At 37.6% G+C, this 20,716-nt stretch overlaps 1 pseudogene; it reads right to left on the bottom strand.

Annotated features, from left to right (window-relative positions):
• Window positions 1–18,003: 18,003 nt before the first annotated feature.
• LOC137769405 (elongation factor 1-alpha 1 pseudogene) lies at window positions 18,004–19,269 on the bottom strand (annotated as a pseudogene).
• Between the last annotated feature and the right edge of the window lie 1,447 nt (window positions 19,270–20,716).

Consider the following 20,716-nt stretch of genomic DNA (forward strand, 5'->3'; position numbering starts at 1 on the left):
ATCAAAGGTAGTTCTAATTTTAATGGTTCTATTGTTTAGTTCTATTTTAAATTTTTCTGTCTGTGCCATTAGATAGTTGATAATGATGATTCCAGATGCTTTGAAAGGGAAGATTAGAGGAAAATCATCTCATTATGAATGAAAATCAGACAGACTTTGAGGTTCTCTGACAAGAGAAGAAGTCTCATATGCAGTTGTATTCACTGGCCTGGAGCTTCAGAGGAAGTTGTATCCTCAACATATAGATTTGGTAAGTATCAATATACCCATAGCAATTGAAATCAGAGGAAGAGAATGCTCAAAGAAGTTGGGAAATCAGACAGGCTTTAGGGAAAAGCCCTGTGGGACATCAACAATTACAATGGAGACTAAATGGAGAATCTGGAGAATCAACCAGTTGTGTGACATTTGACATAGCTTATGTTTTCTTTTTTTTTCCTTTTTATTTATCTCACACCTTACTTTTATCATTTACAAATTGAGGAATAAATATAGGATTGTAATAGCACCTGACATAGGTAGACAGTTAAAAAATTTAGCATTATAGTCTGTGCATAGCCATCGGCTTACCTTCTCCTCTGCTCTGTGTACAAAGTTCAATTTGTTTTACACCGCAGTGGTTCTTAACATTTTTGTTTTGATTGAGCTTTGTGAAAAACTGATGCAAGCATGATCTCTCTTTTTAGAAAAATGCATATGAAGAATGCAAAGCAAAAATTTGCATGCAATTTCAAGAGGCTCATGGATTCCCAGAGCCCATCCCTGACTCTATCTCTGCAGCATTACCTGAAGGAGGGAGACATTCAGATTGCATATGCGTTATTTTCCGCTTGGGTTCTGGGGCCCCAAGCCTAAATCCATTCCAGCTTTGCAGGTCGCAGCACAGCCCCAGGAGTTCTTAGCTCTTACACTTAAGACACGTAGGTGCTCTTGTTCTCTGTGGACATATACTGGATGGGAATGAGAATAGGCAAGGTGTGAAAAAGTTCTATCATTTATTTTCCAATTGCCCCATTTGGTAACCAGGCAAAGGGCATACTGTGTTTTGATATTCCAGCACCATCTATGATATGACTTCAGCTTCTTCGGTGTCCAATAGCAGTCCATTATTCATCCACATGTGAAAATCTACTGTCTTTTCTCTTCCCTGTTTTTCTTTCTCTCCCCAGCTTTCTTTTCTCTTTTTCCCTTTTATTCTAGGATTCTCTGGTTCTTTCTTTTAACTGAACACAATATGGAAGAAAAATGTAATTTGGGTTTACTGATATCTTTACTGAATATGTTTTATATTCCCTATTTGGAATTTTACATACTCACACCTTTATATGCTTCACTTTGACCCCTCTTCCCCATCCAACACCCCTGCCAAAAGAGTGCTTCCAATTTATAGGCAGACTTGGATTAACTTTTTTCCATCATAGTTTCAGTCTTATTAATTTAAAAAAAAGTTCTTACTTCAGTTTTACACCTGGATTTCCCTCTAAATACTTTCAAAGTCTTCTATTGAATTATTTCTTTAAAGAAATCAGGCACTTACTCTGCAAGCTATCTTGTGCTATATGCTTTTTTGGTTTTGTTTTCTAATTTTTTAAACTGTATTTTATTTTATTTTTCTGTTTTAGTCATTCCAAATTGAAAGGAGTTTGCTGGGGCTGATTCATTCTAATGGTAACCAGAATATATTTTTAAAGATAAATGTCCCTCAGTACTTCCTTCTTTCATGCATCTATTTTAGAAGTCGGTGGCTGATGTCTCATAGCTCTTTCCAGATTGTATTTTTCATCTATCAGTAAAGCCAGTATCTTTATGACATATGGTAAGGAATGACCTTGAGTTTTTTCTAATAGATGAAGTGCAATCTCCATTTATAAAATTATATTAACACATCTGCATATTTTTAAGCCTGTTGACTTTGCTTCTGTCATCAGAAGCCATGTTCAGGGGACAATAAAGACTGTCATTTTAAACTGTGTGTACACAAATCATTGGTAGTGTGCATCAAGCCATCTGCTCTGCCCCCCAATTTTTTTCTTTTTCTTTTTTTATGCGCAACTGTGAAAAGTCTTTAAAATGATAATGTTTCATGCTTCCCATTTTCTCTGCTACAATTTTCATTACCTTGTCTTATGAAAATGTTACATCTGATGAATTAGGTGCAAAATTCCAGTGTTAGATTGATTCTTTCCCTTCCACATTTCGCCTGTCATTTAAACCAGTAGCTCTTCTTCAAATATTATACAATCTCTGCTGGAACATAATTATAATTTCAATAAATCTGATTGCTATTTGAAATCTATATGTACTAATGCATGCAGAGCCTGATTATTTCAAGAAGATGGGCTATTCTATTGCTGCTTTATGTAGTGTGAAGAAATGACACGGTAGTAACTTTAACCATTTTGATTCTGAATGGAAGTGAATACCTAGTTTCATTATATGGACTTCCCTTGGTCCCCACATTCTTCTTCTTCTCCTCTCCTAATCCTGATTATTGAACAAAATTAAACAATTTATGCTGCAAAATTACAATCACTAACCTTTGTATAGTAAGTTCACATATGTTCTTAACGTAACATCAGCATTCTTTAATAGTAAAAAGCAAGATTTTTCTTCTCTCAAATTCTTGGGGAGTAGTTTTGTTTACAACGGATTCATCTTTTGAAATTCCTTTCTTTTGACATCCCAGAGGGAAAGAAATGTATCAGATGTGACCTAACTTTCTGTAGTGCTCAGCCAACTCATCTGTATGCGTTCAAATCGGTTTCCAAAGAAGATGGAGGTAGGGCTGCCATCTCAGCACCAGGGCAAGTCAAAAAGATCTATTCTTTTGTTACAAGCCGTTGAAGAAAATCCCACCTCTATCAGCCAGATATTAAAACAAAAGCAATAGTTTTATTTCAAATGATGAATATCAGAAAACTTAAGTTATAACAGAATCCATATTTTCCATATGAAGCAGATGTATCAAGGCAGCAGCCTTCAAAATTCATGGTCAAGAATTCTGAAGAAATTTCCAAAGATGCAGACTCCTCCCACACCTATAATAAAGATGTGTGGAGGACTTTGGGGATGTAACATCTGGGGTCCCCAGAGACTGAGGAGCCTGACCTCTGCTGGTGTCCTCAAATGCCCTAAATTCTCTCCTTCCCCTACTTCCTGCATCTGTCAAAACCACTTCCTTATGGTGGGTAGTGATATATTGACACGGTTGTACTAATATGTAACTAATCAAAAATTTAACCTTGCCTAGGACAGTTTGCATCATAGAAAATTTAACTTTGCCTAGGACCGTTGCATCATAGTTATAGGGGAGCTCCTATAACCTAAAGGAGTTTTCAGGGATAGCCCTGGAAAGAAGCACACCTGAAGGGATTTCCAATAAACAGAATGAAGGCCAAGGAGACTAATGTATCTAAATGGGGTATTTCTGCTAGTGCTTTATTTTGACTCTGGATACTGTAAAAGGCCCCTGGTGTATAAATTAATGAGCCACTTGTTGACCTGTGGTTCCTGAAGACTGCAGCACTGAACTTCCTATGGTTTTATTATGACAAATTTTTTTAGAGAAATTTCTACCAGTTTGGATCTTGTTTTGATGAAGTCATAGGGTGAGGAGGATTAGAAGAGGTCTGTCTTCTGACTACTCCATGTATAAAGATGATGGACAAAAGGAAACTAGCATGTTAGCCATTTTATATGTATTTGCTTTCATTCTTACAACAACCAAGTAAAGTAGGTCCTATGGTTACCTCATGTTATAGACAAACAAACTGAGCTAAGATAAATTCAACAATTTGTTCAAAATTCTTTAGGGACAAAGACCAAGTCTCTAAGTAGCCTGAGCTGATCTTGCCTGAAAGTGCCCAAAACAAGAGAATTGCATTTCATCTTATCATTGGCTACCAAAGGTAATAGTTGGATGTGACTTTTTTCACAAACTAGTCCATTCCTCTCACTTGACAGGTAAGGCCAGAGGCAGAAATCACACAGCAGAATATCAAGCTCAAACTAGACACCAGACTGCTTTAAATGTCAGATACCATGGCCAAGGGCTCATTTTTCTCCATTTCTTTATAGGGGCCCAAGAATTCTGAAGCTCTGAATGATGAGAACTGAAATTTCAGAGACTCATTAAGAAATTTAAGATGATTTGAACTAACAGATTTTTGGTCTGTATTCACTTCTATGGAGCCAGACATGTCATGGCTCCATCACTTATTGTTGTATGTCTTTGGGCAAGTTACTTGATCTCCCTATGCCCTGTTTCTTTGTCTGTGAAAAATGGGAATAATAATAATAGTAACCTGTTTCATAGGGTAATGTATGCATTTAACAAATTAATAAACATCTACCAAGAGCTGAAACATATGGTAGAATTAGCAGAAAAGGACACTAAAATAAATTACTACAAATATATTCTATGTATTAAAAAAATTAAGTAGAGACAGGATGACTAAAGGTAACGTAGTATCCTGGAACAGAAAAAGGACATTAGGTAAAAAATAAGGAAATATGAATAAAGTATGGACTTTAGTTAATAATTGTGTGTGAATATTGGTTCATTAATTGTAACAAATGTTCCATACTAATGTAAGATGTTAAAAATAGAGAAAACTGGGTATGAGGTACATGAGAAGTTTGTGTACAATCTTCCCAATTTATCAGCAAGTCTAAAACTGTTCTAACAATGAAGTCTATTTTTTTTAACATCTTTATTGGAGTATAATTGCTTTACAATGGTGTGTTAGTTTCTGCTTTATAACAAAGTGAATCAGCTATACATATACATATATCCCCATATCTCCTCCCTCTTGCGTCTACCTTCCACTCTCCTTATCCCAGTCCTCTAGGTGGTCACAAAGCACCGAGCTGATCTCCCTGTGCTATGCAGCTGCTTCTCACTAGCTACCTATTGTACATTTGGTAGTATATATAAGTGTCTCACTTCGTCCCAGCTTACCCTTCCCCCTCCCTGTGTCCTCAAGTCCATTCTCTACATCTCTGTCTTTATTCCTGTCCTTCCCCTAGGTTCTTCAGAACCTTTTTTTTAGATTCCATATATATGTGTTAGCATACGGTATTTGTTTTTCTCTTTCTGACTTATTTCACTCTGTATGACAGAATCTAGGTCCATCCACCTCACTACAGATAACTCAATTTCGTTTCGTTTTATGGCTGAGTAATATTCCATTATATATAAGTGCCACATCTTCTTTATCCATTCATCTGTTGATGCACACCTAGGTTGCTTCCATGTCCTGGCTATTGTAAATAGAGCTGCAATGAACATTGTGGTACATGACTCTCTTTGAATTATGGTTTTCTCAGGGTATATGCCCAGTAGTGGGATTGCTATGTTGTATGTTAGTTCTATTTTTAGTTTTTTAAGGAACCTCCATACTGTTCTCCATAGTGGCTGTATCAGTTTACATTCCCATCAACAGTGCAAGAGGGTTCCCTTTTCTCCACACCCTCTCCAGCATTTATTGTTTGTAGATTTTTTGATGATAACCATTCTTACTGGTGTGAGGTGATACCTCATTGCAGTTTTGATTTACATTTCTCTAATGATTAGTGATGTTGAGCATCCTTTCATGTGTTTGTTGGCAATCTGTATGTCTTCTTTGGAGAAATGTCTATTTATGTCTTCTGCCCATTTTTGGATTGGGTTGTTTGTTTTTTTCATATTGAGCTGCATGAACTGCTTGTAAATTTTGGAGATTAATCCTTTGTCAGTTGCTTCATTTGCAAATATTTTCTCCCATTCTGAGGGTTGTCTTTTCGTCTTGTTTATGGTTTCCTTTGCTGTGCAAAAGCTTTTAAGTTTCATTAGGTCCCATTTGTTTATTTTTGTTTTTATTTCCATTTCTCTAGGAGGTAGGTCAAAAAGGATCTTGCTGTGATTTATGTCATAGACTATTCTGCCTATGTTTTCCTCTAAGAGTTTTATAGTGTCTGGCTTTACATTTAGGTCTTTAATCCATTCTGAGTTTATTTTTGTGTATGGTGTTAGGGAGTGTTCTAACTTCATTCTTTTACATGTAGCTGTCCAGTTTTCCCAGCACCACTTATTGAAGGGGCTGTCTTTTCTCCATTGTATAGTCTTGCCTCCTTTATCAAAGAAAAGGTGATATGTGCATGGGCTTATCTCTGGGCTTTCTCTCCTGTTCCATTGATCTATATTTCTGTTTTTGTGCCAGTACCATACTGCCTTGATTACTGTAGATTTGTAGTATAGTCTGAAGTCCAGGAGCCTGATTCCTCCAGCTCCATTTTTTTTTCTCAAGATTGCTTTGGCTATTCGGGGTCTTTTGTGTTTCCATACAAATTGTGAAATTTTTTGTTCTAGTTCTGTGAAAAATGCCATTGGTAGTTTGATAGGGATTGCATTGAATCTGTACATTGCTTTGTGTAGTAGAGTCATTGTCACAATATTGATTCTTTCAATCCAAGAACATGGTATATCTCTCCATCTGTTTGTATCATCTTTAATTTCTTTCATAGTGTCTTATAGCTTTCTGCATACAGGTCTTTTGTCTCCTTAGGTAGGTGTATTCCTAGGTATTTTATTCTTTTTGTTGCAATGGTAAATGGGTAATTAAATTTTAATTTCTCTTTCAGATTTTTCATCATTAGTGTATAGGAATGCCAGAGATTTCTGTGCATTAATTTTGTATCCTGCTACTTTACCAAATGTGCTGATTAGCTCTAGTAGTTTTCTGGTAGCATCTTAAAGATTCTCTATGTATATTATCATGTCATCTTCAAACAGTGACAGTTTTACTTCTTTTTTTCCTACTTGGATTCCTTTTATTTCCTTTTCTTCTCTGATTGCTGTGGCTAAATCTTCCAAAACTATGTTGAATAATAGTGGTGAGAGTAGGCAACCTTGTCTTATTCCTGATCTTAGTGGAAATGGTTTCAGTTATTCACCATTGAGAATGATGTTTGCTGTGGGTCTGTCATATATGGCCTTTATTATGTTGAGGTAGGTTCCCTCTATGCCCACTTTCTGGAGAGTTTTTATCATAAATGTGTGTTGAATTTTGTCAAAAGCTTTCTCTGCATCTATTGAAACTATCATATGGTTTTTCTCCTTCAATTTGTTAATACGGTTTATCACAATGATTGATTTGTGTATATTGAAGAATGCTTGCATTCCTGGGATAAACCCCACTTGATCATGGTGTACAATCCTTTTAATGTGCTGCTGGATTCTGTTTGCTAGCATTTTGTTGAAGATTTTTGCGTCTATGTTCATCAGTGATATTGGCCTGTAGTTTTCTTTCTTTGTGACATCTTTGTCTGGTTTTGGTGTCAGGGTGATGGTAGCCTCATAGAATGAGTTTGGCAGTGTTCCTCCCTCTGCTATATTTTGGAAGAGTTTGAAAAGGATAAGTGTTAGCTTTTCTCTAAATGTTTGATAGAATTCGCCTGTGAAGGCATCTGGTCCTGGGCTTTTGTTTGTTGGAAGATTTTTAATCAGTGTCAATTTCAGTGCTTGTGATTGGTCTGTTCATATTTTCTATTTCTTTCTGGTTCAGTCTCGAAAGGTTGTGCTTTTCTAAGGATTTGTCCATTTCTTCCAGGTTGTCCCATTTTATTGGCACATAGTTGTTTGCAGTAATCTCTCATGATCCTTTGTATTTCTGCAGTGTCAGTTGTTACTACTCCTTTTTCATTTCTAATTCTCTTGATTTGAGTCTTCTCCCTTTTTTTCTTGATGAGTCTGGTTAATGGTTTATCAATTTTAATTATCTTCTCAAAGAACCAGCTTTTAGTTTTATTGATCTTTGCTATCGTATCTTTCATTTCTTTTTCATTTATTTCTGATCTGATCTTTATGATTTCTTTCCTTCTTCTAACTTTGGGGGTTTTTGTTCTTCTTTCTCTAATTGTTTTAGGTGTAAGGTTAGGTTGTTTATTTGAGATGTTTCTTGTTTCCTGAGGTAGGACTGTATTGCTATAAACTTCCCTCTTAGAACTGCTTTTGCTGAATCCCATAGGTTTTGGTTCGTCGTGTTTTCATTGTCATTTCTTTCTAGGTGTTTTTTAATTTCCTCTTTGATTTCTTCAGTGATCTCTTGATTATTAAGTAGTGTATTGTTTAGCCTTCATTCGTCTGTATTTTTTACAGATTTTTTCCTGTAATTCATATCTAGTGTCATAGCATTGCAGTTGGAAAAGATACTTGATACGATTTCAATTTTCTTAAGTTTACCAAGGCTTGATTTGTGACCCAAGATATGATCTATCCTGGATAATGTTCCATGAGAACTTGAGAAGAGAGTGTATTCTGTTGTTTTTGGATGGAATGTCTTATAAATATCAATTAAGTCCATCTTGTTTAATGTATCATTTAAAGCTTGTGTTTCCTTATGTATTTTCATTTTTGTTGATGTGTCCATTGGTGAAAGTGGGGTGTTAAAGTCCCCTACTGTGATTGTGTTACTGTCAATTTCCCCTTTTATGGCTGTTAGCATTGGCTTATATATTGAGGTGCTCCTATGTTGGGTGCATAAATATTTACACTTGTTATATCTTCTTCTTGGATTGATCCCTTGATCATTATGTAGTGTCCTTCTTTGTCTCTTGTAATAGTCTTTATTTTAAAGTCCATTTTGTCTGCTATGTGTATTGCTACTCCAGCTTTCTTTGATTTCCTTTTGCATGGAATATCTTTTTCCATCCCCTCACTTTCAGTCTGTATGTGTCTGTAAGTCTGAAGTGGGTCTCTTGTAGACAGCATGTATAGTGGTCTTGTTTTTGTATCCATTCAGCCAGTCTATGTTTTTTGGTTGGAGCATTTAATCCATTTACATTTAAGGTAGTTATCGATATGTGTGTTCTTATTACCTTTGTCTTAATTGTTTTGGGTTTGTTATTGTAGGTGTTTTCCTTCTCTTGTATTTCCTGCCTAGAGAAGTTCCTTTAGCATTTGTTGTAAAGCTGGTTTGGTGGTGCTGAATTCTCTTAGCTTTTGCTTGTGTGTAAAGTTTTTAATTTCTCTGTGGAATGTGAATGAGATCCTTGCTGAGCAGAGTAATCTTGGTTGTAGGTTTTTCTTTTTCATCACTTTAAATATGTCCTGCCACTTCCTTCTGGCTTGCGGAGTTTCTGCTGAAAGATCAGATGTTAACCTTATGGGGATTCCCTTGTATGTTATTTGTTGTTTTTCTCATGCTGCTTTTAATATTTTTTCTTTGTATTTAATTTTTGATAGTTTGATTAATATGTGTCTTGGCATGTTTCTCCTTGGATTTATCCTGTATGGGACTCTCTGTGCTTCCTGGACTTAACTGACTATTTCTTTTCCCATATTAGGGAAGGTTTCAACTATAATCTCTTCAAATATTTTCTCAGTCCCTTTCTTTTTCTCTTCTTCTTCTGGGACCCCTATAATTAGAATGTTGGTGCGTTTAATGTTGTCCCAGTGGTCTCTAAGACTGTCCTCAACTCTTTTTATTCTTTTTTCTTTATTCTGCTCTGCAGTAGTTATTTCCACTATTTTATCTTCCAGGTCACTTATCTGTTCTTCTGCCTCAGTTATTCTGCTATTTATTCCTTGTAGAGAATTTTTAATTTCATTTATTGTTTTGTTCATCATTGTTTGTTTGCTCTTTAGTTCTTCTAAGTCCTTGTTAAACATTTCTTGTATTTTCTCCATTCTATTTCCAAGATTTTGGATCATCTTTACTACCATTACTCTGAATTCTTTTTCAGCTAGACTGCCTATTCCTTCTTCATTTCTTTGGTCTGGTGGGTTTTTACCTTCCTCCTTCATCTGCTGTGTGTTTCTGTGTCTTCTCATTTTGCTTAACTTATTGTGTTTGTGGGTCTCTTTTTCACCGGCTGCAGGTTCATAGTTCCCATTGTTTTTGGTGTCTGTCCCCAGTGGCTAAGGTTGATTCAGTGGGTTGTGTAGCTTCCTGGTGGAAGGGACTAATGCCTGTGTTCTGGTGGATGAAGTTGGATCTTGTCTTTCTCGTGGGCAAGACTGTGTCTGGTAGTATGTTTTAGGCTGTCTGTGACTTTATTATGATTTTAGGTAGCCTCTCTGTTAATGGGTGGTGTTGTGTTCCTGTCTTGCTAGTTGTTTGGCATAGGGTGTCCAGCACTGTAGCTTGCCGGTTGTTGAGTGGAACTGGGTCTTAGCATTGAGTTGGAGATCTCTGGGAGAGCTTTTGCCACTTGATATTATGTGGAGCTGGGAGGTCTCTGGTGTACTCATGTCCTGAACTTGGCTCTCCCATCTCAGAGGCACAGGCCTCACAGCCAGCTGGAGCACCAAGACGCTGTCAGCCACACAGCTCAGAAGAAAAGGGAGAAAGAAGAAAGAAAGAAACAAAGAAAGAAAGAAAGAAAGTAAGAAAGAAAGAAAGAAAGAAAGAAAGAAAGGAAGAAAGGAAGAAAATATATAAAATAAAAGTTATTAAAATTAAAAATTAAAAAATTATTAAAATAAAAAATTAAAAAGTAATAATAAGAGAAAGAAAGAAAGAAGGGAGCAACCAAACCAAGAAACAAATCCATCAATGATAAAAAGTGCTAAAAACTATACTTAAAACAAAAAACACAATATGAACAGACATAACCCTAGGACAAATGGTAAAAGCAAAGCTATACAGACAAAATCACACAAAGAAGCATACACATACACACTCACAAAAAGAGAAAAAGGAAAAAAAAAATATATATCTATATATTAAAAAAAAAGGAGAAAGAGAGCAACCAAATCAATAAACAAATCTACCAATACCAAATGCTAAACTAAGATAAACATAAAAGCAGAAACAAATTAGTTACAGAAATCCAACCCCAAGTCTACAGTTGCTCCCAAAGTCCACCGCCTCGATTTTGGGATGATTCGTTGTCTATTCAGATAATCCACAGATGCAGGTACATCAAGTTGATTGTGGAGATTTAATCTGCTGCTCCTGAGGCTGCTGGGAGAGATTTCCCTTTCTCTTCTTTGTTCACACAGCTCCTGTGGCTCAGCTTTGGATTTCCCTGCCTTTGTGTGTAGGTCGCCTGAGGGCTTCTGTTCTTCCTCAGACAGGACGGGGTTAAAGGAGCAGCTGGTTCGGGGGCTCTGGCTCACTCAGGCCAGGGGGAGGGAGGGGTATGGATGTGGGGTGAGCCTGCGGTGGCAGAGGCCGGCGTGACGTTGCACCAGCCTGAGGCGCGCCGTGCGTTCTCCCAGGGAAGTTGTCCCTGGATCACTGGACCCTGGCAGTGGCGGGCTGCACAGGCTCCCGGGAGGGGCGGTGTGGAGAGTGACCTGTGCTCGCACACAGGCTTCTTGGTGGCGGCAGCAGCAGCCTTAGCGTCTCATGCCCGTCTCTGGGGTCCGTGCTGATCGCCGCGGCTCGCGCCCGTCTCTGGAGCTTGTTTAGGTGGCGCTCTGAATCCCCTCTCCTTGTGCGCCGTGAAACAAAGAGGCAAGAAAAAGCCTCTTGCCTCTTATGCAGTTCCAGACTTTTTCCCGGACTCCCTCCTGGCTAGCTGTGGCACACTAGCCCCCTTCAGGCTGTGTTCACGCCGCCAACCCCAGTCCTCTCCCTGGGATCCGACCTCTGAAGCCTGAGCCTCAGCTCCCAGCCCCCGCCCGCCCCGGCGGGGAAGCAGACAAGCCTCTCAGGCTGGTGAGTGCTGCTCGGCGCCGAGCCTCTGTGCGGGAGTCTCTCCGCTTTGCCCTCCACACCCCTGTGGCTGCGCTCTCCTCCGTGGCTCCGAAGCTTCCCTCCCCCACCCACCCCCCTTTCTCCGCCAATGAAGTGTCTTCCTAGTGTGTGGAAACCTTTCCTCCTTCACAGCTCCCTCCCACTGGTGCAGGTCCCGTCCCTATTCTTTTGTCTCTGTTTTTTCTTTTTTCTTTTGCCCTACCCGGGTACGTGGGGAGTTTCTTGCCTTTTGGGAAATTTGAGGTCTTCTGCCAGCGTTCAGTAGATGTTCTATAGGAGTTGTTCCACGTGTAGATGTATTTTTGTTGTGGGGGGGAAGGTGATCTCCACATCTTACTCCTCCGCCATCTTGAAGGTCTCCCCCAAGTCTATTTTTTTAAATGAGACTAACGAAAAATAATCCATTCAAAAATTTAAATTTCCTACCCTCTTCCTTCCCCCAAATACCCCCAAGGCACCAGGAAAAGGAGGTTCTATTTCCTCAAGGTGTTACAGGAGGGGCTGATCTTTACGCTGCTGTCTCTGCAGGTCTCTGGAGCCTCCTGTTAAGCTAGAGTAACTGAGTCTTCTATCACGCTCTCTTTCCATGCTCCTCCTATAACTGAAGGTCTCTGAGTGAAGGGTATGTATGTGGCTGGCTTTTAAAGGAGCCCCTAAACATACCATGTCATCAGTTCTACTCTGCATGGTCACCCCAGAACACTGAAACTGTAAATAAGATATCCAGTCTTTTCCTCTTTTTTGGCTTTTTCTTTAGTCTATGTTGCTTTTTTTCTTTTTCTTTTTTAATTTACACGGAACCCATTTGTTCTAACATCAGCCCTGCTGAGAAGGAGTGTGGGGTGGTTGGGGAGAAAAGGAAACCATGAGTTTTCACATCCTAGTCTCACCCCTTCTAAATTCCTCTCTTGCCCTACACAAATCCCTAGCTCCACTTTCTTCCTGGAGGAGTGTGAATTCCCATACATTTTTTTTTTCTACTTATGAATTATGGTAAAACTTTATGTTGAGAATGAAACTATTTCCACTTGTTGTGTAAGGGAAACTATTAAAATTTGCAGAATCTTTTGACAAACTCTGGTTTTAAAGACTATTGTCAAATGAGGACTCAAACGTAGTAGGCTGAACAATAACTGCCTGGCTTTAGACTGGACCTTCACTGTTCTTTCTTTTTGAAAATTTTAAGTTGCACAGCTTAGTCTTGATGTTTAAGACACTATAGAAAAGGGGGAAAAATGTACTACATTACTAAAAGAAAAAATATATCAGGAAGAAATTCTAAAATGCTTTCTGTGTCACACTGATAAAAGGAAGTGCTGTTTTATTATTAAAAGTTATAGCTGAAACTTAACATTCCAGTACTTTGGAGGACTAAATAATGCATATGCTACTGGAAAGTTTTATAAGTGCTTGCAATTTTATTATATATACTTATGTTATAATGAATCACTTGATTTATTTAGATAAAGCCCTATTTTATATAAGGCTGTATTCAAGCTCTCTTATTAAAAAAGATGTGGACAAAGGAGTTCTCTAGATGGGCCTTAAATACTTTAATTTTATACTTGCAACACTCATTGCCTTAACAAAGTTGATAATGACAGAAATGATTTTTACCTGTTTGCAGAATCAACCTAAGCAGATGAACGCTACTACTGGCAAATTTGTACTTTTAAGATTAGTCTATTTGTCTTCTCATCACTTAAGAAATTGTATAGATTATACATTTAAGTGGTATACTGCTAGAGTACTTCTGAGATGATTGATTTTGTGCTAGAAGGCTCTGTTTTTCATGATCTTCAGTCTGCATCTTTCTTCTGAGCTCCAGCCCCTTTTTCGGGATGCCTGCATGGATATCTTTACTTGGCTGTCTCCTAAATGACACACACACACAAACACACTTTCTGTTCCCAGCAACCTCAAATTACTAGCTATGTCCAGAACATGTCATGGTCTTTGACAACAAGGGGACTTTCTTACCTCATTGTCTCTCTCTGAATTCCCTTGCTAGAATCCCACTTATCTATTAATGATTTACTTTAACAATTCCTTTAAGACTTACTTTTGTAAACTTTTCTTATCTCCTTATTCTCTCCTCCTCCAAAGAAATGTAATAACTTTTTTACATATTTCTCCCAAAGTGTGTGAGATCCTGGAAAGTAGAAGCCCTGATTTATTTGCCTACAAATAAATTGTTATACTAGATTGTCAAGCATGTGTGTGTGTGTGTGTGTGTGTCTTGCAGAGGTTGATGTGTTTGGAGTCACCTGTTGGCCAGGACTGGTCAAGATGAGTAGGAATAAGAAGACATAGAGATTCATTTCTCTGTATGATAGAGTAACTAGTATTTGGGGATTGTGTTCTGGCTGTTAAAAAAGGTTTGGAAGATTATAGAGTGGTCTTGGGAGAAAGAAGGTGACCAACAACACAGCAGGAAATCAGGCCTAAGGAGAAGGACTAGAGACACCAAGTTACTCTTCTGAACAGTGATGTCTAAATTCTTATTTGTAAATAATTTTCTGTGCAATACTACTACCAAATTTTCAGTGAAATTTAAGTTGGCGGTGCCTTGGGAAATGAGGGGAAGGCTGGATGATTGGTTTGGAGTAAAGCTATGCAGACAGAGGACACAGCAAGAGAGTGAAGTGCCAAAGCAGGCTTACCAAAGACTCAGTCAGGACAGTAATAAATGCTTGAGGTGTCCAAGAGAATGCAAAGACGTTCTGAATATCTGGAAATTTTACAAAGCATGCTAGAGCTTTCAAGAAAGTTGAGATGAAATATCAAATAATTGTATTGGCTATTACAGGAAAATCCCCCAGAATGTTAGAGGATTTGAGAAGATTCTACTCCTACAAAGTTTAAGAAAGTTTAGCATTGAAATTAGAAAATAATATATTAAATTCCATTTTTTATGGTGCCAAAATAACATGCTATCCCAACAACAAGTTTCTCTTCACTTAAGAGATATGAGACCATTTCCATGTTTTTGAGATCGACATCTCTAAAATACCCACAATTCTAGAGAGGGATTCAAGCACCTACTCTAAGGTGTGTGGCTTTTCTGGTCCACATATTTGGGGCACCCAAATCTCATAAGTTTATTTAGCAATAAATATTGAGGGAATTGTTTACCCTGGGATTTATGATGACAAGGTGATCATTATTTGATAATGAATGTATCCACCATATGACAAGAACTAAATAAATGTCACTAAATATTTTAAATATATATTATATTAAAATATATATTAAAATTGGTGAAAACCAAAGTCAAAGAGAAAAATCTTAGAAGAAGGCAGAGGGCAGCAAAAGACACATTTACATTTAAATAAGAATAATGCCTGACTTTTCCAGAAAAACTATGGAGACCATAAAACAATGAATCATAAATTTTAAATGCAGAAAGGAATTAGCTATTAACTTAGGGAGAACATCCTTCAAATTAAGGCATACCAAAGATACTTTTAAGCAAGAAAAATCTGGGAGAATAATTACCAATAATCACACACACACACACACACAAACACACACACACACAATTACAGGAAGTTCTTCACATAGAAGAGAAATTAGTACATTTGGAAGAACAGAAATACATGATTTACCCTTCTTGGGGTTCACAGAACTTCTCCAATCTGTGGATTGTTATTTTCTTACGTTTTGAAAACATTGTTAGCTATTATCTCATCAATTATTGTCTCTGCCTTTTTGCATTCTCCCCTCTTTCTGAGATTCCAGTTGTACATATATATTTGTAACTTTCTCTTTTGGATGGCTTAAGATATTTTCTATATTTTCATCTTTTTTGGCCATGCTTTAATCTGTATATTTTCTAGTGACTTAATTTTTAGTTCATAATTCTCAATTCTGCTACATCTAATTTACTATTAAACTCTTACCCTTTTAAGGAGTTTACTATGTCATTTACTGTATCTTAAAATATTTTGTTTTCCTAGAGCATTTTCATACAGCTCAATTTTCTATTGAATTTTTTCCATCTTGACACCCTCCATCTTGTCATTGTCTTCTCATCTTGTATTGAATATGTTAACCAATTATTTTAATGTTTGTAAATGATAACTCATATATACGTCACTTATAGGTCTGTTTTTATTGTCTGTCTTTTCCTCTTGGTTTTTGGTCAGTTACTCTTGTGGAATGCTTGACCATTTTTTGATTTAATTACAGATAATTTGTATAAAATATATAATATGTATATTGAAGCTCTTGTTGACATTATCTTTTCTCATAGAGAATGTAATTTTGCTTTCAGGAAAGCTATTAGAGTAGGGAAAGGTCATATAGGATTCAAAGCTGGATTTCACCCTTTTGTGAGGGTGAGTCTCTTTCTAGTCGGAACTGATCCTTAGAATATATATCTTTCAGGCTCCATACTGGAAACTAGGATATCCTTGCCTAGCCCTGAACTGTAATTTCTGTCTTTATGGTCCCACAAGATTGCCAGAATTTCTATTCATCTTGCTAATTTCTTACCCACCACACTCTGCTTGTCCTCTTAGCCTCTCTAGCTCAAAGTGCTTTAAAATGCCTTAAGGGGTTAAGTAGTTATAATGTGGGGCTCGGGCTTCCCTGGTGGCGCAGTGGTTGAGAGTCTGCCTGCCAATGCAGGGGACCCGGGTTCGAGCCCTGGTCTGGGAGGATCCCACATGCTGTGGAGCGACTAGGGCCGTGAGCCACAGCTACTGAGCCTGCGCGTCTGGAGCCTGTGCTCTGCAACGGGAGAGGCCGCGATGGTGGGAGGCCCGCGCACTGCAGTGAGGAGGGGCCCCCGCTTGCCACAGCTGGAGAAAGCCCTCGCACAGAAACGAAGACCCAACACAGTCATAAATAAATAAATTTTAAAAAAAAGAAAAAACAAACGTAATGTGGTGCTCACTCCAGTTTGTTTTCCTTTATTCCAGGATCCTAACTGTTGAAGCCTTGGCTTCCTTGGTATCTCTTCAATGGTATCAAGCAGATTTTTTTTTGCCCCAACTTTTCTGTTTCTTCACCAGCCATTTATGGTGGAGGTATTGCTCTGTAATGAGTTACTCCAACATTACAAGTTAAGCAACTCTGAAACAGTTTTCATTTTCGACTTTCAGTATCTTTATTTTCCTAGAACTGGACACAATTAACTCTTCGAAGCAGGCCACTCCTCAATATCTTAAACCTTATAATTCAGACTTGTTTTAACAAACTCTAACGTGTGATTTTTAAATGTAAGAATGCATTCAAGAACAGGGAAACTAAGTTTAAGGGATTATACCAACACATTTCCTCAATATTAATAGAACTACATGAAGTTAAATACCCTGTGTATAACATATGAGTTTTAATATTGCAGAACTTTGACTCTCTTATAAGAGAGTAACTCACAAAACAAGTTACTCTTTACTTTTCTATCCCAAGCAATATGAGATATTACAAATGATAGATCACATCCGTAACATTTCACTGTGTATTTAAATCAATTTAAGAGACAATCCTCTCTATTGTATATAGGTGAAAAAAACAAAAAAAACAAAAAACAAAACAACACTTCCATCCCTGCCCTGAAAATAATCAGTTAACTCTAAAATAAATCAATCAAGTTTCAGCGAATGGAACACCAGATATAGGTCACAGGCAACATTTCCCCTTAAGCCTCTTTCCTAAGCAATTTTATGGAAAGTTTTGGTGTTGGCCAAAAGAAGACACCGGTTTATTATTCAACTTTGTTTTAATGGGTTTCAACATTCTCTGACAGATTTTGGTTAAGATATTTCCATTAAAAGTACTGATTTAAAAATCTAACAACTTAAAACTACCACATCAAAAAATGGTTGGGCTTCCCTGGTGGCGCAGTGGTTGAGAATCTGCCTGCCAATGCAGGGAACACGGGTTCGAGCCCTGGTCTGGGAAGATCCCACATGCCGCGGAGTGGCTGGGCCCGTGAGCCACAATTACTGAGCCGGCGCGTCTGGAGCCTGTGCTCTGCAACAAGAGAGGCCGCGATGGTGAGAGGCCCACACACCGCGATGAAGAGAGGCCCCCACTTGCCACAACTAGAGAAAGCCCTCGCACAGAAACGAAGACCCAACACAGCCATAAATAAATAAATAAATAAATAAATAAAATTAAAAAAAAAAAAAAAAAAGCAACAACATACATTTAAAAAAAAAAAAAGGTCGACAAAACGTTCCTTTCTTTCTGAAGGTTTCACAATGCATTTATATCATTAACCAGCCTTTTACTATTAAACTTAAATGGCCAAATTTGACAAACAGTTCTGAGCTATTCTTTCACAGCCAATTAAGACAGCTCAGTGTTCTATTCATTTAGTCATCTGATTTTTCTGAGCAGATTTGTTGACCTAGCCAGCTCCAGAAGCCTTCTTGCCCACTGTCATTATTACATCCACAGCAACTGTCTGCCTCGTATCATGAGCAGCAAAATGACCCAGAGGAGGAGAGTCAGAGAGACTCTCAACACACATAATTCTGTTACAAACACCCTCAGTGATGGCAGCATCAATAGATTTCAAAAAGTTGGGCCATCTTCCAGCTTCTTACCAGAAAAGCAATCAATCTTCTTCTGCCTGGCAAGCAATAAAAGCAGTGTGACAATCCAGCTCAATTATACAGCCAGCAATGATTTGGCCTGGATGGTTCAGGATAATTACCTGAGCAATGAAGCCAGCTGCTTCCATAGTAAGTCATTTTTGCCGTCACTAGCCATGTTGTCACAATAAATATCTTTGATAGACATGTTCATGACATTGAAGACCATGTTGTTCCCAGGCAGAGCTACACTCGAAGTTTCAAAACGCATTTCAGCAAACCTTACTTCAGTTGTAGTGTTGACTTGGGCAAAGGTGGTCACCACGCCCAGTCTAGTCTCAACTCAGCTCACAGGGATTGTACCAATAACACCAATTTTGTAGGCAACCTGGAGGGACAGACAAAAGGGCTTGGCAGTTGCATGAGTTGTTTGCAGGATGCAATACAGAGCTTTAAGCAGTGTGGCTCCACTGGCATTGTCATCCTTATGGTAAATTACCATCTCTTGAACCAAGCTACTTTAGCACTTAGCTCCAGCACATTGCCACCATTCCAACCAGAAATTGGCACAAATGCTACTGTGTTGAGGTTATAACCACTTTTCTTAATATAGATGCTGACTTCCTCATATCTCTTCTAGCTGTAGAGTAACTGGGTAGAATCTATTGTGTTAACATCAAAAATTAGTTGATTCAAACCTAGCATGTAAGCCAGTAGGGCATGATAATGGGTCCACACATTCTTATTGATACCTTCTTCAAATTTAGAAATATCAGCAGCAACACTGTCAGCCTGAGATGTGTCTGTGACCATGTTTTTGATAAAATCTCTGTGTACTAAGGCATCATGGTAGTCATATAATACTTGTTGAACTCAAATTTCCACAAGGAGAGATCAATGGTGATACCATATTCCCATTCAGCGTTAAGTTTTTCCAAGACCCAAGTATACTCAAAGAAGGCTTTTCCCATCTCAGCAGGCTCATTCTAAAATTTTCTGATGGTTGTTTTGTTGATTCCACCACATTTGTAGATCAAATGGCCAGTGATAGCAATACCGATATGAGTCTTATCCCATTTTGGCTCATACTTAGTATTGTTTTCATGACACGTGTGTTCTGGTGGCAAACTCATCACAAAAAGGAAGTAATTCATTTTTAGTTGAGTAATTATACAATATTTTGGTAGCCTACTCAACTTTATGTATCAGAATAAGGACATGGCCCTTTTCCATGAAATAATACTGCCTGTTCTCTGAACATATGGATTTCGTAAACTGCTTTCAGGAAAGCACAGTACAGTAAGTCTTACTATATTCTATTTCTTATATACATAAATTATAAAAATGGAAAGAACAAAATAAAAGAAGTTTTACAGTCTCTCTGTTTTTTTTTTTTACCGTAATTGTGTTTTTGCCCACTTGCTACAAACAAACAAAAAGAAGGAAGTGGTGTCTGAAAGTCATCACCGTCAGTCATTTTAGGTAATAAAGACAGAGGCAGTCTTCCCTCAAGTGTTGTATTAAAAGGGAGTTTCTAAAATAGAGTCAGAGGGGATGAGATTTCCAGTTCTTCTTCAAAGAGAGCTCATCAATAGAGCGCTGATGATTTCTCAATCAGTGTTGGTGAGAACTATTGATACTTATTTCCTAATATTACCATGACTAGAATATAAAGGACTTTTGTTTAAAAACAACTTTCTGAGTATTGTTGGTTCTAAAATTGTCACTCATTGCTTACGAAAGTAAGTTCTTGTTAATGTGGTGCTCCACAAACAATTTTCCCTGAAACACACATATTCTAGATGAGTAAGCAAGTGCTTATTTTAATGGCAGGGAAAGTGTCCCTTGAAGTTTATATTTATTAAATCCAATTTCTATAAATACTGTATTTTTAGTAAACTAATGTAAGTAAGGCAGTGAAAAAATCAAATACCTAAAAATGTTTAAAACTGCTGTGGAGCATATTACATAATCAATGAAAAAGGATTATACAGTGTGTGGTTCTTTAAACTGTTGGTTAAGAAATCCTAGAAGTCTGTAGAGTTGCTGCAAGAAGCCAAGATGTGGACTAATCTACATATGATAATTTATAAGCTGAATAAAAATAAACAACCCACTTTCATTTAAATTTTGTTCCAATTGTAACTTATATGTTACGCATTTATTCTCAATTATTTTCTCAGTCAACAAATACAATACTTACAACTATTTTTATGAGGTGATCTGTGACATTTTTATATCTTTGAAAAGTTTAGACAATCATCAATATATTAAAAATGTTATCTTACCTCCCTGAGTCTAGGTTTTTTTCTCTATGAATGAAAATTTTACCATCTACCATGTAGACATGTAGTGGTTGTTGAGGGCATTCAATAAATGTTAATTTCCTCAGTTGTCCTTCCACACATGTACCAGAAGCCTGGCTTTGCTCTATAAGGTGAATTGTCAAGTTAAAATCAAATTTATCAACTCGCAATTCTGATTTCC

This window comes from Eschrichtius robustus, chromosome 9 (assembly GCF_028021215.1).
Source record: "Eschrichtius robustus isolate mEscRob2 chromosome 9, mEscRob2.pri, whole genome shotgun sequence".
In the NCBI taxonomy this organism is placed as follows: Eukaryota; Metazoa; Chordata; class Mammalia; order Artiodactyla; family Eschrichtiidae; genus Eschrichtius; species Eschrichtius robustus.